Source organism: Cricetulus griseus, chromosome 2, assembly GCF_003668045.3.
Source record: "Cricetulus griseus strain 17A/GY chromosome 2, alternate assembly CriGri-PICRH-1.0, whole genome shotgun sequence".
NCBI classification, from domain to species: domain Eukaryota; kingdom Metazoa; phylum Chordata; class Mammalia; order Rodentia; family Cricetidae; genus Cricetulus; species Cricetulus griseus.
Window position 1 is genome coordinate 151,040,514 of NC_048595.1, and position 15,373 is coordinate 151,055,886.

The window sequence follows — 15,373 nt, forward strand, 5'->3', positions numbered from 1 at the left end:
TATTTCCAATCAAGATTTGAAGTTAGCTAGTGACCTACTTAGCTTTTATTGCTGTGGTCAACAATAAAAAGCAATTTGGAAAGAAAGGGGTTATTTGGCTTATATATACAGTTTATAATCTATCATTGAGGGGAAATCAAGCAGGGCAGGAGTCTGGAGGCAGAAACTGAAGCACAGAGCATGGTGGAGCATTGCTTACTTGAATTGCTCTTCATGGCTTGCTAAGACTGATTTCTTATACAACTAAGGAGTGACACTACCCAAAGTGGGCTGTGTGCTGTAGTTGTACTTTTCTTTGTACCACCAGCTCCCAAATAATGACATAGATACTTTTGTAGCTGGAGTTTTCTGTCCTGCCTGGTCCCACAACTGCTTTAGCCCCAAATAAAAACACAAAGACTTATATTAATTTATGAACTGTTTGGCAGATGGCTAGGGCTTCTATTGGCTAGCTCTGTCTTAATTATTAACCCATTTCTATTAATCTATCTATGTATTGCCATGAGGCTGTGGCTTGCCCATAATCCATCATGTTACTCCTTCAGCATCATGGTGTTTCTTTCAGGCCTCTCTTTGTGGCCCTCCCCCAGCCTTCTCCTGTTCTGGTAGCCCCGCCTATCCTTCCTGCCTGGTTATAGGCCAAACAGTGTTTTATTTATCAACCAATAAGAGAAACATATATACAGAAGGATATCCTCCATCAGACTTTTAATTAATTATGAAAGCTTGGCCTTAGCTTAGGCTTGTTCTCAACTAGCTCTTAAAACTTAAACTAACCCACTTATATTAATCTACAACCTACCACATGAGTCATTACTTCCTCTCTGTACTGTACATCCAATTCCTCCCTCCCCACCCCCCACAATGTCTGGCTGGATATATCCTGCCTCTTCTTCCCAGAGTTCCTATCTCTTCCCAGAAATCCTGCTTATCCTCTCTGGCCTATCTATCGGCCATTCAGCTCTTTATTAAACCAATGAGAAGGTGCCTAGGCAGTAAAGGTACCACAATGACACATTTTCACACAGTGTGATCAAATATCCCCCAAACAGTATCCTCACACTATTAGTTAGTAATCAAGAAAATGCACCATAAACCTGCATTGAGGCCAAGATGATGGAGACATTTTCTCCTTGAGGTTCCCTCTTGCCAGATGACTCAGGTGTGTGTTAAGATAACAAAAATACTAAGCAGCACATCTGGACTATTTTTCTCCTTTGTGTTTTCTGTTGGTTTTTTAATATATATAATTATTTTTTGTATGTATATGTGTGTAGGTCAGAGGACAACTTGTGGGCAAACACTCTAACCTGCAGAAGCATCTGGTTTATTTAATAGTCACATCTCTATTGTAGCATCCCTTTGATTGTCTGGTAAAACTTTTGGTATATGTATTAACTAAGCAAACCACTAGCTTCCATCAAATGAAAAGCTAAGATTGTCATCAGCTAGTATCTGAGACCTCAGCAGAGACACTGCCCCCTGCCCCTGAACTGCTCCATTTTGCTATATCCTGCCTATCTGATGTCTTCACCACTATTTTTGCAAATGCCTTGATTTCTGACTGCCTTTTGTCCTGGAACTATAAAAGTTTACAGAGGACAGGGCAATGAGTACCTGTGTTCCTGGGTCAAGCTCACTCATTTGGCTCAAAATAAACCATTCTTAATTGACTTTGGAGCCAGAGTTGGGTTTTGTGTCAATGACATCTTATCTAAACTTTAAAATACAAAAAGATTGCACACCTGAGATGACTCAGAAGAACTTACTCAGAAAGTATTTGAAAATAGGAGAGGAGGGCAAATCTGGATTTGGGACATAAGAAGTTGCTTGGTAAAAAGGGAGCTTGCATGGGGCTGAGTGATGAGAAAGTCTGGGGCTAGATAGGGACTGCAGGAGAGGTAACTGAAGAAATGGCCATAAGGTAAACATTTAAAACAGTTTCAAATTATTCTTGGTGACCATATTTCCATCACCTCAAATCTGAAATGGAGTAAATTGTCTGTCCCCAGCTGGCCCATTATGTAATAAGAACTGAACCAGCACTGTTTCTTATGGGGTTTATATTATTAAATTGCTCTTGAACTTTACTTTTTCTCTTTTGGGAAAAGATTTGAAGGTTAGATATAGGCAAAATGAAGGCATTTTGAAGAATTAGAACATTACTACATCCTGTGTATTACTGTCCTTTTATTGACTTCAGAATGTTATGAAAATGTTCACACTTACAAAAGGTTGAATAATAAAATATAACCAGATAAGTCTTTTACCAGTATATCTCACCTGCTGAGTCTCTGTCTGTCCTCTGTCTCTGTCTCTGTCTCTGTCTCTGTCTCTGTCTCTGTCTCTCTCTCTCTCTCTCTGTGTGTGTGTGTGTGTGTGTGAGAGAGAGAGAGAGAGAGAGAGAGTCTTGCCTATGTGTCTTTTTCTCTCTCTTATTATATAATAATTGTTATATAGAAGGTACTAAGGAATCAATTTTGGGGGGATAAAGATACAAGCTCCAAGCTAAAAATCCATTTTCATATTCTGCTTTATAACATTGAATTAGAAAACAACAAAAAACAAAACAAAACCATGCCATGTCCCTTTACCAAATGTTCCCAGTTTTGTCCACAGTGGGAAGCACGGAGGCAGGCTGGAGTGTGAGCATGATGGTAGGCCTGCTCTGCCCTCTGACTCTGTTGGCATCCTTCCATCAACAGCTCTTCAGAACAGTCCTGCTTTGTGAAGCAGTTGCTTCTGTTTCCAGCCCTACCCCAACTCCCACGCTCCCAGAGCCAGCCTTTCTGTCCCCTCCAGAGAAAACATCACTAGCAAGTTGTGGCCTCATCACCTCATGTCAGGGCCCATATTTTGATGGACCTCCAAACTTGTAGGTTCTAATACATCCAACCACTGTATCCACAGGTTCCACAGCCACAGATTCAAACAACTGTGGATGAGAGCATTAAAAACAAAACCCCACATCTATACTGAACATGTATATTCATTTTCCTTGCAATATGAAAGAAATGCTATTTATAACATTTATATCATATTAACTATTATAATTAAGATGATTTGAAACATTGGAGAGGATAAGCACAGGATATTTGCAAGTACTAGATCATTTTGTAGAGAGCTGTGAGCAACCATGGATGCTAGTGTGCACAGGGGTCTTGCAAGTTGCCCCCCATGGATAGATATCAAGCGATGATTGTCATCACAGACTTCTCTTCTGGGCCATCTGTATCCTAGCAATGGTGGCTACTTCTGACTTATTATGCCCATTATCTACCTGTGTCACTTTTGCAATTGATGTTCCCTAATACTTATTTGGGACACTCGCTGCCAGGATCTCCAGCAGTCAGGGCTGTGGGAAGGGCCAGTTTAGCCTGTCACTTCCTGGGGCTGAGCAAGATGGTGACCCCCCTCCTAGTCATTGGAGAAAACCACACTGAGTCGTGGAGACCTGTCAAAGCAGAGTCTCACTTTATTGTAACATATTGTAATATGTTTATATAGGGTTGAGAAAGAGGGTGGGGACCTCAGGTAGGGGTGAGGTGTCATGGCCAATGATATCTCACCAAGCCAGCAGTAGCTGGGCAGAGGCAGTTTTGCTGAGTCAGGTCACCAAACTCAAGCCAGGCTCAGGAAATTCCACTAGGCCTTGAGTCTGGGCCTTTTTAGTTCCAACACTCCCTATATCCAAGTATCTCTTAAAATAATGACACTGTTTTCTCTCTGGACCTTGAATGATTCACTATCCTCCAGAGACAAGGATTCATTCACTAAACAATTATTAATTCTTACAATACAGTACAAAGTTTAGTTTTGAATTCCTGAACTGGCTGAGGTATTAGTCCACTTTTGAGGCAGTAACTTGCAGGCTTTGTTTCTGTAGCTCCACAGTAAACCTTGTCATCTAGACCTTCTAGTCTTCTCATCTTTCTCATATTCTTTGATTATGAAAGTGCAGGTGCCCTGCTCTTCTGGGATGTCCTTCAGCTTCTGGGAGCTACACTTCCTAAGGTCAGCGTCTTCTGGAAGACAGCATACTGTGACTAGAGATGTTGGTAAATAAAAAGGTACAGCTGGCTGGCAAGATGGCTTAGTGGGTAAAAGCTCCCTCTTCAGAGGCTTAATCACCTGTGCTAGATCCCAGAAACCCACAGTAATGGAGATCCAACTCCTTAAAGTTGTCCTTGGACCTCCAAACACAGGCCATGACATGCACAAACCTGCACTCACACATATCACACATACAAATATACTACTAAAATTGAAATCAAGATTTTAAAAGAAGGCATAGCTGCTTCTGTCAGTGCAGCACATCCAGATGGGGCTACTGGCTCCTGTGCTCCTACCAGGTAGCTAAGCGGAGTCGGCCCTGAGTCCTTTCTCCATCCAGCTTGCTGTCAACTCTTCCCTCACAGACAAGCTCTCTACCATGCATCTTGATCTCCAATTGCTATCTTGACTTCTTCAAGACACCCCAAACTACAATGTAACATGACCTCCGAAAGCTGGTGTTGTCTTGCTTTGGTGAAATTTAGGATTACAGGCTTTGTTTATCTACCTGGGCAAAAGGAAGTGGAGCACCATGTTCAAGAGCTCTGAGTGTGGCTTTATTGCTGGCAGAATTCATTGGCAGAAAAGGCGAAGATCCTAAAGCTGCAGGCTGTGTCCGCCAGGCTTTCCTCTTGGTCACCACTTGCAGATATTCTCCCATCTTTGCTGTTTTCTTCAAGGAAGCACCTTTTTACATTTGATGCTTGCTGTTGAGCCACTGAAGATAACTTATTCTCCATCTTATTAAGTCATGCTGCCATTTCTGTCTTTTCTTTTGTCCTTTGAGTTTATTCTGTTGTTTATTCTTTAACATTGTGGTTGTTTTGTATTTATTTGTTGGTCTCTCTCTGACCCCTCCCTTCCCGTGTGTGCCATGTGCACATCATTCATGTTGAGGTCAGTAGCTGGTTCTCTCCTTCTGCCATGTGGATTCTGGGGACAGAACTCAGCTTGGTGGCAGAAGCTCTTGCTCACTGAGCCATCTCACCAACCCTATTCAACATCTTAAAAAGGCTACTTGACCCATTGATTTTGAGGGGAACTTCTCTAATCAGAGTATTTAAAACTATGGTTTCCTTTGAAGGGTGAAAGTGCAGCATTATAATTTGCACTTCTCTAAGTGTGACTTCCTTTGTCAGAGAACACCATGGGAAAATTGGGGGTGGGCAATGACTTCACAGGGTAAATGTGCTATTCCAACCAGATGATGAGATCAACAGCCACAGATTTAGTCTATTGGCAAGATTTACTATTGATACCATGTGATAAAGACATCACTTTGCCTCTGTGGTCTTCATCCCCAAAAGCCCCAAGTCCAATTTAGTCAAGAGAAAATATCAGACAAATTCCAATAATGGAACATTCTAAAAAGACATGAGTAGTAGTCTTCAATATTACCAATGTCATTATGATTAAATGAAGTCTGAGAAACTATCAGAAAGACATGATGATAACGTAATATGGTGTTCTGGATGGGATCCTGTAACAGTGAAAAGATATTAAAGTAAAATATAAAATATTCTGAATAAAAGCATGAAAATTGGTTAACAGTAGTGTTTTAATCTATACTATATAACAATACTATATGTAGAGTTAAACATTGACTGTGTCAAAAATTTATCATGATTGTGAAGATGTGAAGAAGGGAAACTAGTGTGGACTACATTAGGATTCTTTGACTTGCCTTCTCCTAGTGTCTGTCTGTGTAAGCTGAATCGTTGTGATTGCCTCTTTAACTCATGGCTTGCTCAGAAATATGATTTTTTTGTTTTTCAGGACAGAATTTCTTTGTGTGGTCCTGGAACTCACTCTGTAGACCAGACTAGCCTTGAACTCACAGAGATCTGCCTGCCTTTGCCTTCTGAGTACTGGGATTAAAGGCATGTGCCACTACTCCGAGACTTGCAGTATAAATTTTTAGAGTTTCAAATATTTGAGAACTTTTACTTATGTTTTTTGTCAATTTTCTCCTGGTTTACACTGTAAACAACGATCGTAGTCAACAGAATGTGTGTATATTAGTACTTTTAAGATTTTCTTGGTGGCCATATTATTAGTTTTCTAAATGGCTCATGGCTGTTGGGGAAATGTGTGTATGTTACACCTGTAAGATGATTAAAATCTCACCAAGTCAAATGTATTGTTTTTGCAGTTGGCTCTATATTCATTGTACTGGATAGTTTTATGTCAACTTGACTCAAGCTAGAGTCATTTATCAAGAATTTATCTGAAAGGAGGGAACCTCAATTGAGAATATGCTTCAATAAGGTCCAGCTGTAAGGCATTTTCATAATTGGTGGTTGAGGGGACAACCAACCCGTCGTTGGTGGTGCCATCCCTGGGCTGGTGGTCCTGGGTTCTCTAAGAAAGCCAGTAAGGAATACCCCTCTATGACCTCTGTATCAGCCCCTGCCTCCAGGTTCCTGCTCTGTTTCGTTTCTGTCCTGGCTTCCTTTAGTAATGGACTACAGTGTGGCAGTGTAGGCCTTTCCTCCTCAGTTTGCTTTTTGGTCATGGTCTTTTGTTGCCTCAAGTGAAACCCTAACTAAGTCACTTATATATTTTTGTCTGCTTCAATAATTAGGAGAATTGGAACTTCCCATTATGATGACAAAAATTTCAAGGTTACTGTGTCTGTTTTTCCCTCACATATTTTAAAGGTTTTATTTTGTGCTTAGTGATTTGAAACTTTATTATTATGCAGTCATCATTTTGTTTTAACAATTTCTGTTAGAAGCACACCAGCTGTCTGTAGGTTAGTAACTTTCTGCCCTGTTATCCTTTTGTTTTTTGACCTTTGTATCCCATATGTTTAGGTGTGTCTTTTGTAAATAGCATACTTCGGTCAATATTTGCTTTTTAACGGGCACAGTTCGTTCTTTCACTCTAAAGATGGATCATTGCTTCTAGTTTCACTGTCTATATTGTTTCATTCCAGTTTGTTTCCCCAGTTCCCATGCCTCATTTTAAGGACCAAACAGTAAGATTTTGACTGTGCACATTCACATCTAGTCTTTTTCTTGCACCCAATACCCATCACGTTGAGTGCCTTAGTCTCTATCTATGCATCAGCACACAGTATCACCACTGCCCCCTATCACTAGCCACAGCCAGTACTCAGCACCCACACTTATCCTGTGCTCCTCCCTGAGGAGGCTTCTTGGGACTTCATGCTTTGTGCTTGCTTCTGTGTTTAGTGGTGGATCTTACTGGGGCATGGCTGTCCCGTGTCATAGGGGAAACTGGAAATGGAAACCTCTCTTTACTTAGCACACTTGAGTACCACCTGACATTTCCTTGGTGGCTGACAGCTGCTAGTTGAAGAAGACAGATTGGGTAGAAAAAGCCTCTTATCAGGGGCTCTGAGGGAGAAGAGGGCACTGTGTAGTTATAAGAGCAAACTTCAAGTTGCTGTTCAAGCAACGTGTTTGAGAACAATCCTTTGAAAGGATCCGTGTTTGTTCAGTAGAAAGTTAAATAAAGCTTGCCATTGTGTTGCACATTTACCTTTCTTTGCCTTTGCACTTACAAGGTATTCTCCCTTAGTTCAAAAGCAAACTTCACAATTTTTTTTTTTAAATACAGATGTTCAGAAAGGCATCTGGCACTACAGGATTGCAGCCTTAGGTACACTCGGTTGTTTGCAGGCTAGGTGTGGTAACTGAAGCCTTGGAAGACAATGACATATGAGAGAAACTGCCAGAAGTAGAGAAACATCTGTAGGGACAGAACGAGAGATTGCCCCACATCATAGGAGAAACCAGGCCATCTTTTGTGAGCAAAAACTTTCCACAAATATTTGATGCCATAGTCAGGTCAAGTACAAACAGTGATAAAGTGCTCTTAATTTTAGGAACACAATTCAGAACATGGAATAGGCAGCAAAACTGAGGTAGTTATGACGATTCATAAGAATTGTTCTAGATATGAAGTAGCAAGGAAGGAGGCAATGAGTGTAGACAGCTGTTCCTGAGAGAGTTGCTTACACACTGGAGGAGATGGGAAGGAAGTGGTAGGGTCCTTGTACAACGAGTGAAGCTCAGAGTAACATTCAGATGGTGATGCACACTTCTTAGCCCTGGCCATGAAGCAGTGCTCTTAGCTTAAAAAAAAATACATACGGCAGAACTCTGGTTTAATTGATGCTCTTTGGTGGGAGCTCCCCGAGGACTCAGAAACATAACTGGATTTGGAACCACTGGTCATGAGGAAGGACCAGGAAAAAGGGAGCCAAGGAAACACAGGGGGAAATTATATTCATAGGAATCAAGATGTTTGCGCAGATGACAGGGTCTTAAGAGAGGAGTTTCTTCTCTAGGAAAGGGGACAGGGTAGCATGCATGGGTTCAGAAGAGTGTGTGTCCATTACCAGGACATGGAAGGAAATGAAGGAGTTCAACAACACGGTCCCATCGTGAAGAAGTGACATCTGCTGAGGGCATGGAGAGAAGCCAGAGAGGTTAAGGAGGGAAGATTTGGGAATGGTATGCAAGTCTAGGAGATTCTGCCATTGCTGAAGACTCTGTGAGGCTGGTCAGGCATGTTTTGTAACATGGGGGCCAGGTCTCAGCAGAATGTCCATGTTTACCCAGGCAGACACGCTGGTCAGGATGGGGAGACGAGATGTGGAAAATGACAGTCTAAGTCATTATAGGTGGACTGTGCATCTGGTCCAGGGTAGAAGGAGATGAACAGGGTGGTGCTTGGAGAGAAGGTGCTTGCACTGGTTTTGTGCTTGGAGTTTTTGCCAACTTGACACAAATGAGAGACATATGGGAAGAGGCAGGCTAGAGGAATTAATTGCCTTCATCAGACTGGCCTTTAGGTGTCTGTATAGGGGATTTTGTTGATGTTGTTTTATTGATAATTGATATGGAAGGACAGAGCCTACTGTGGGTGGTACCACTTCTGGGCATGTGGCCCTGGGCTGTAGAAGAAATCAAGATGAACAAGCATTCATTCGTGGTCTCAGCTAGGACTGTAACTTGTAAGCCAAACAAACCTCTTTCTCCCCTATACTGAAATCTAGCTTCCGTAGGTCAGAGAAACTAGAGAGACATTAGTAAACACACAGGAGACTTATCTGAGGGGCAAAGCTTAATTCTTCATTTTATTTTCCTCCTTTTTCTTTTCTTCTTATGTCTTTATTTTTCTCTTATCCATTTTTATAGCACTTAAAACAAATATTTCTATGCAAGAAAAGATTATCTCACAACCACAGGTTACATATTTTCCAAAATCAAATTAAAATGTTTACACAGGAAGAAATCACATTAGTATCACAAGTTACATGTAGTTAAACATTTTCCTTTGTATTAATTTTCCCACCATAATATCTTCACCCCAATGTGATGATTCTTTTATTTTTGGTTAACAAAGTTTTAAGCAGCCAATTATATTTCGGCCAGTTCCGTTGTACTGGCAGGTAGCTGTTAGCAGTTTCGTGTAGCAGATTCCTACAAAGTTTTACTCAAATGGCCTAACTAACCATCTATTTTTCTTTACACACAACAGGGTCATTTAATTTCCTTTCACAACTTTTCATTTTTCAAGGTACATACCAAAACCTGTGGTTAATTCTGGAAGCTACATGACCAAGGAACCCAGACCTCACCTTTCATGGACATAATTGCTTTCTTTCATCAGCCTATTTTTTTTCACGGGAGAGTTCATGGGTCTATAATACATGAACGTGCCTTGTTCTTTTTTCCCATCTTCGGCAAGTCTCACATCTAACAAAGAGCGAGATGACATCTCATCTTATCTCTGTCTTTTGTATCTCTCATTGAACCAGCTGGCAGAGCATCATAAACCATTTCCTAGTCATCTTCATTAACTGTCTTAAACATCAGTATCTTTAAGGATGACTCAGAAAGTTCAATTAAATCACTGAACCAACTAAGCATATTGCTCTAATAAAAATCATCTTCAAATAAATTTCCCATGAAACAATCACAGTATACTAGATACAGTGGGACTCTTTCATATAATAGTCACACCAGCAATCAGGAGAAAGCACAGCAGAAGCAAGGGGCACTCTGGAGACAATTCCCCCATACTCTGCCTCTCCAGGGTGCACCCATTGTAGCTTTGCTATCTGGTGAGGTATATTCCATAAGCTCCATTGCTGACTGCAGCTCCTCTGACATGGCTGCCAATATCCCTAGTTGCTTTTGTTCATGGTGTTTATCACAGCATCAGAAAGAAAACTAGAACAGTTCTGGAGTTTGACTATTTGTACATCACTGAGTGTACACAGGTGGGTAATGGATGATCAGGTCCAGATATAACCAAGGTTATCCGTGGATGGTGAGTCAAGGAATAAAAGAAATAGAAAATAGGCATCAGAATGTCCATATCCTCAAATATTTCAAATAAGTTTTACTTATATATAGAATTGCTAAATCATATATAATGTATATGGCATGTATACAAAGAATGCATACAAGTAATGTACAGTTGTGTTTGTCTAGCCTTTCGGTATGATTTTGTAAACATAAAAGCAAGGAAAAGAAGAAAAAAAAACACATGTATATATAAAATAAATAGGTCCAGATGAGGATAAACCAAAATGTTAACAGTGAGATCATGGCTAATTTTTCCTTTCCTAAATATTGGGTAAAGATCATATAGGGTATATAGAATTGTAGGAGGCACTGACTGCAACTTACACATGAAAAGGATATGGCTTAGCAAAATGAACTCTGCTCTTTCAGGATAACCTGATCTTCCAGGAAGTAATATTGTGAACTACAGAACATGTCCTGATGTATTAGTACAGAATGCTTAATACAAACAGTCACTTTCTTTCCTGCCATTCTCTAGCTATGGGACATCAATCAGGACTAATTATTTAGAATTTATAAATATTTGTTCTCAAGATAAGTTCCTGATGTTGGTCATGTTGACTTCCTATATAAAGTTGATAGGGATGTACTGCCAGGCTTCCTCTTCTTAGGGTTATGTATTGCACAGAATGACTTCACAGAGCAAGAGAAAGCAGGCAAGGAAGGCCTGACCACACAATTATAACTGGCAACTTGTCAAAATAATACATTTCCTAGACATTCCTGATTTCTCCTTTCAATCTTGTTTGCTCAGTGTTTTTTGAATATTATCTATACCACCAGTAGACATGGACTTTTTAAATATAAGTGTGTGTGTAACTATTCATGTATCTGTGATGTATGTTAAATCAGAAATTCTGATTTCCTAGTGTTTGTGAGGGCATAATGTTACTTTTCAAACCTAACAAGTAATTCTTGAAAAAAAAAACAGAAAAAAAAACCAAAAAGGACAAAATACACTCAGTTAATTTGAATACAATCACTGCAGCCCTACGACCAGCCAGGCATCCTCTGGTCTGTCTATAGTCCCCTGTTTTGATGTCCAGCTACCTGGAGCTGCTGGTCCCTCAGTCCGGGTTTATCACCAACTAATAAAGTCTGAAGTACCCATCCTCAGGGTTTGTTTTTCTGTCTCTCTCTTCTTTGAGACACATGACTTACAAACCAGCTAAAACTGAGAAACTGAGAAACACAAAGATCTGCCTAAAAGAATTAGATGCAGGGTAGATTGGATCTCTAAGGTTCTCAGAAGGCAGAATGAAAGAAGTAGTTGAGTGGAAATCAACACTTGTGACAACTCCCAGAGCACTGTTTCACAATGCTTAACATTGGGTCCACAGCTGGCAGGGGCTTCAGGGGGCCTCCTCGAGGGAGCTCCCCCAGGACAGGGAGGCAGCAACTGCAAGGGCTACAAAAAAAAAAAAAAAAAAAAAAAAAAAAAAAGATGTAGTCAACTCAGATCACAGAAACCTTGCTTTTAACATCACTTTGCCTGCCAGCACCATACCTTTTTTATGATGATTGCAATTCTCTACAACTGTGAGCTAAGGCTAAACTCTCAAGTTTTGCTTTAGGTTTGATTTGAATATGTGGGCATATTACCACTTGAAATTCAGACAGAAATGCCTCCTTACATTTGGAAAGCACTTTACTTTCTGGCATACTTTATCATTGATTTTCTCATTGTTTCATATTGTATAAAAAGCTGTTCATATAAGCAAATAGTTTGGTCTAGTGCTGGGTCATACTATATTTGTACTTTTTGTAATAATTTTAAGGATTGCCTTCACACACCAGTTAGCACTCAAAGTTTCATTAAATACAAGGAAGCACATTCTCCACTTATATTGGTCCATTTCCCACTGCAATAACATGATCCCGTGGGCTGAATATCTGGAGACTGGAAGTATAGAGAGCATAGTGCCAGCTCTAGTGGAGGCTCACTTCCTGACCACCATATCATGGTGAAGGGCATCATGTGGAGTGTCTGTAAGAGCAAGAGGTTACATGCTGAGATGGCAAGCCAGAAAGACCAGGGCATGACAACCCAAGGGGACTAGCTGAGGTCCAAAAGAACTACATTAACCCCCTTGAAAGACAGTGTCCTCAATGACTTAATTACATTGCATTAAACTTCATGTCTTACAAGCTTCACTACATAGGCTCATTATGTCTCCTGATATCACCAATGCTGTGGTTGGAATGTCAAATGGCCTCCCTTAGACTCTTGAACACTTGGTCCCCAACTAATAGTGGTATCTAGGAAATTTTTGGAACACTTAGGGGGTGGCACCTTTCTGAAGGAAGTAATTTAATGATGTGTGTGAGGGTTTGAAAGAAAATGACCCCCAAAGGTGGTGGCACTATTAGGAGGTGTGGCCTTGTTTTAGATTAATTCCTTTGGCAGAGGAAATCTCAAAACAACCTAGTACAGACTGCCGTGTGGATGTTAGTGTTAAGTCTAGTGAAGTTTTATAATGCAAAGCTAAAGAAAGCTGAGCAAGGAAAAGTATTTGAGGAGAAAAGGGGCACCAGAAAATGGAATGGAGCTAAATCCTCTATTCAAGGAAATAAATGGTTTAAAAAACAGAATAAAGAGAGCAGTGACCTCAGGCGATGGTGGCGCATGCCTTTAATCCTAACGCTCAGGAGGGAGAGGCAGGCAGATCTCTGTGAGTTCAAGGCCAGTCTGTTCTGCAGAGCAAGTTTCAGGACAGCCAAGATTAGGCAGAAAAGACAAAAAGCTGGTGAAGATGTAATTAAACAACGGGGCTATGTTCCAACCCCAACAAGCAGCAGAAGTTGTCAGCTTTGGCCACATGGTTCTGGCTTTAGAATTACAGACAGAAGAAATGAGCTAAGATCCTGTGGTTCTGGTGAGGAGGGGCTGAAGAATCAGCTGTGATTAACAAGACACCAGAACTACTAAAGCAAAATTTTGCTTTACTGGGATACTTGATGCTGGTCAGATGGACCTAAGAAATTAGTGATGATTAAGAAGAGACCAGCATCACTGAGGTGCAATCTTCTGGGAAGTGTTTTCTGAGAGCACAGAGAATCTGTGTTCCAGAGGTGGCCAAAATTGGACCTCATGCTGGCAGCAAAACCAGGTGGTACTGGTTTTGAAGGCATGAAGGGGTCATGAAGGTCAGCTGAGGTTGGGCCCTGTGAGAGGCCAGGAGAGGCCATTGGTGCGGCCTCAGTGGCAGTTGAAGGCCGAGGACTAAAGCGGTCATGCAAAGAAGCTGAGGTTTGACATCGTGAGGAGAGCCTATGGAAAGCTATTGGTGAAAGTGCAGCCCAGTTGCAGCCCAGGGAGTGTAACCGCCCAAGAGAAAGAAATGTGCTGCAGTCAACAAAGCTGAATGGAATTGGAGATGTGGAGAGCATTTTGACAACAGACATGAAGATGCAGAGTTTGGAGTTTGTCCATCTGGTTTTCAGTCTTGCTTTGGGTCAGCATTTCCTCATCATGTTCCCTTCCTGCGTTTTGGAATGGTAATATGTATCCTGTGCCATTATATGTTGGAAGTATATGAACTGCTTTTTGATTGATTTTTGTTGATGTTATTGTTGTTCACTATGGATTGCTTTAATGGTGATATCTATACAAGTGATGTCAGGACAGGACAGCAAATGCACAGTGGACAAGGCTAGCAGACAGGCTGTGAATGAATAAAGAGTTCCGGCTGCTCCTATGCTTTAGCTGCTTAAGATTTCACTAGGCCACTCCTCAGCCCTGTTGTCCTGGTATTGCTGATACTCGACACCAGGTCATTCATGTTGCTCTCAGCCTCGGTGAACTCCACCTGATCCATGCTCTCACCCGTGTCCCAGTTCAGGAAGGCCTTGCTTCTGAACATGGCTGTGAACTGCACTAAGGTGTGTTTGAACAGCTCCTGAATGGTCGTGCTGTTGCCAATGAAGGTGGCAGACATTTCTAGGCCCCGAGGTGGAATGTCACAGACAGCTGTTCTCACATTGCTGGGAACCCTCTCAACAAAGTAGCTGCTGATTTTGTTTTGGACATTAAGCACCTGTTGTCCACCTCCTTCATAGACATGCAGCCACTGTCAAGTAGCGCCCATGGCGGGAATCACAGGCAACCATCATGTTCTTGGCATCAAACATCTGCTGGGTGAGCTCAGGAACTGTCAGAGCACGGTACTGCTGGCTGCCACGGCTGGTCAAGGGAGCAAAACCAGGCATAAAGAAGTGCAGGCAAAGGAAGGACACCATGTTTACAGCCAGCTTTCTCAGGTCAGCATTTAGCTGGCCAGGGGATCGCAGGCACGTGGTTACCCCACTCATGGTGGCGGACACTAGATGGTTCAGATCACCATAAGTGGGTGTGGTGAGCTTTAGGGTTCTGAAACATCATACAGTGAGTGCTTCATTATCAATGCAATAGGTCTCATCTGTGTTTTCAACAAGCTGGTGCACTGAAAGGATGGTACTGTAGGGCTCAACCACTTGGGGGAAGGTACCACACTGAAGGTTTTCATGATTCTATCTGGGTACTCTTCCCGCATCTTGCTGATAAGGAGGGTATCCATGCCAGACCCCGTCCTCCCACCCAGGGAGTGGGTGAGCTGGAAGCCCTGCAGGCAGTCACAGCTCTCAGCTTCCTTCCTCACAAGTCCAACACCCAGTCAACTAGCTCTGTGCCTTCTGTGTAGTGCTCCTTGGCCCAGTTGTTCCCAGCCTCACTCTGACTAAACACGATGTTATTAGGTCTGAAGGTTGGCATGAAGGGACCGGAGCGCACTGAGTCCATGGTGCCGGGCTCTAAGTCCATGAACATGACACCGGGCACATACTTTATTGTAGTACACATTGGTACACTCCAGCTGGAGGTCGCTATCTCTGTGGTACGTACAGGTGGGATCAATGCCATGCTCCTCGCTGATCCCCTCCCAGAATTTGGCGCCAATCTGGTTGCCGCAGTGCTCAGGCTGCAGGTGCATGATCTC

General features: G+C 41.9%; 1 pseudogene; it reads right to left on the minus strand.

Moving 5' to 3' along the window:
* Window positions 1–14,102: 14,102 nt before the first annotated feature.
* Window positions 14,103–15,373, minus strand: LOC100755185 (annotated as a pseudogene).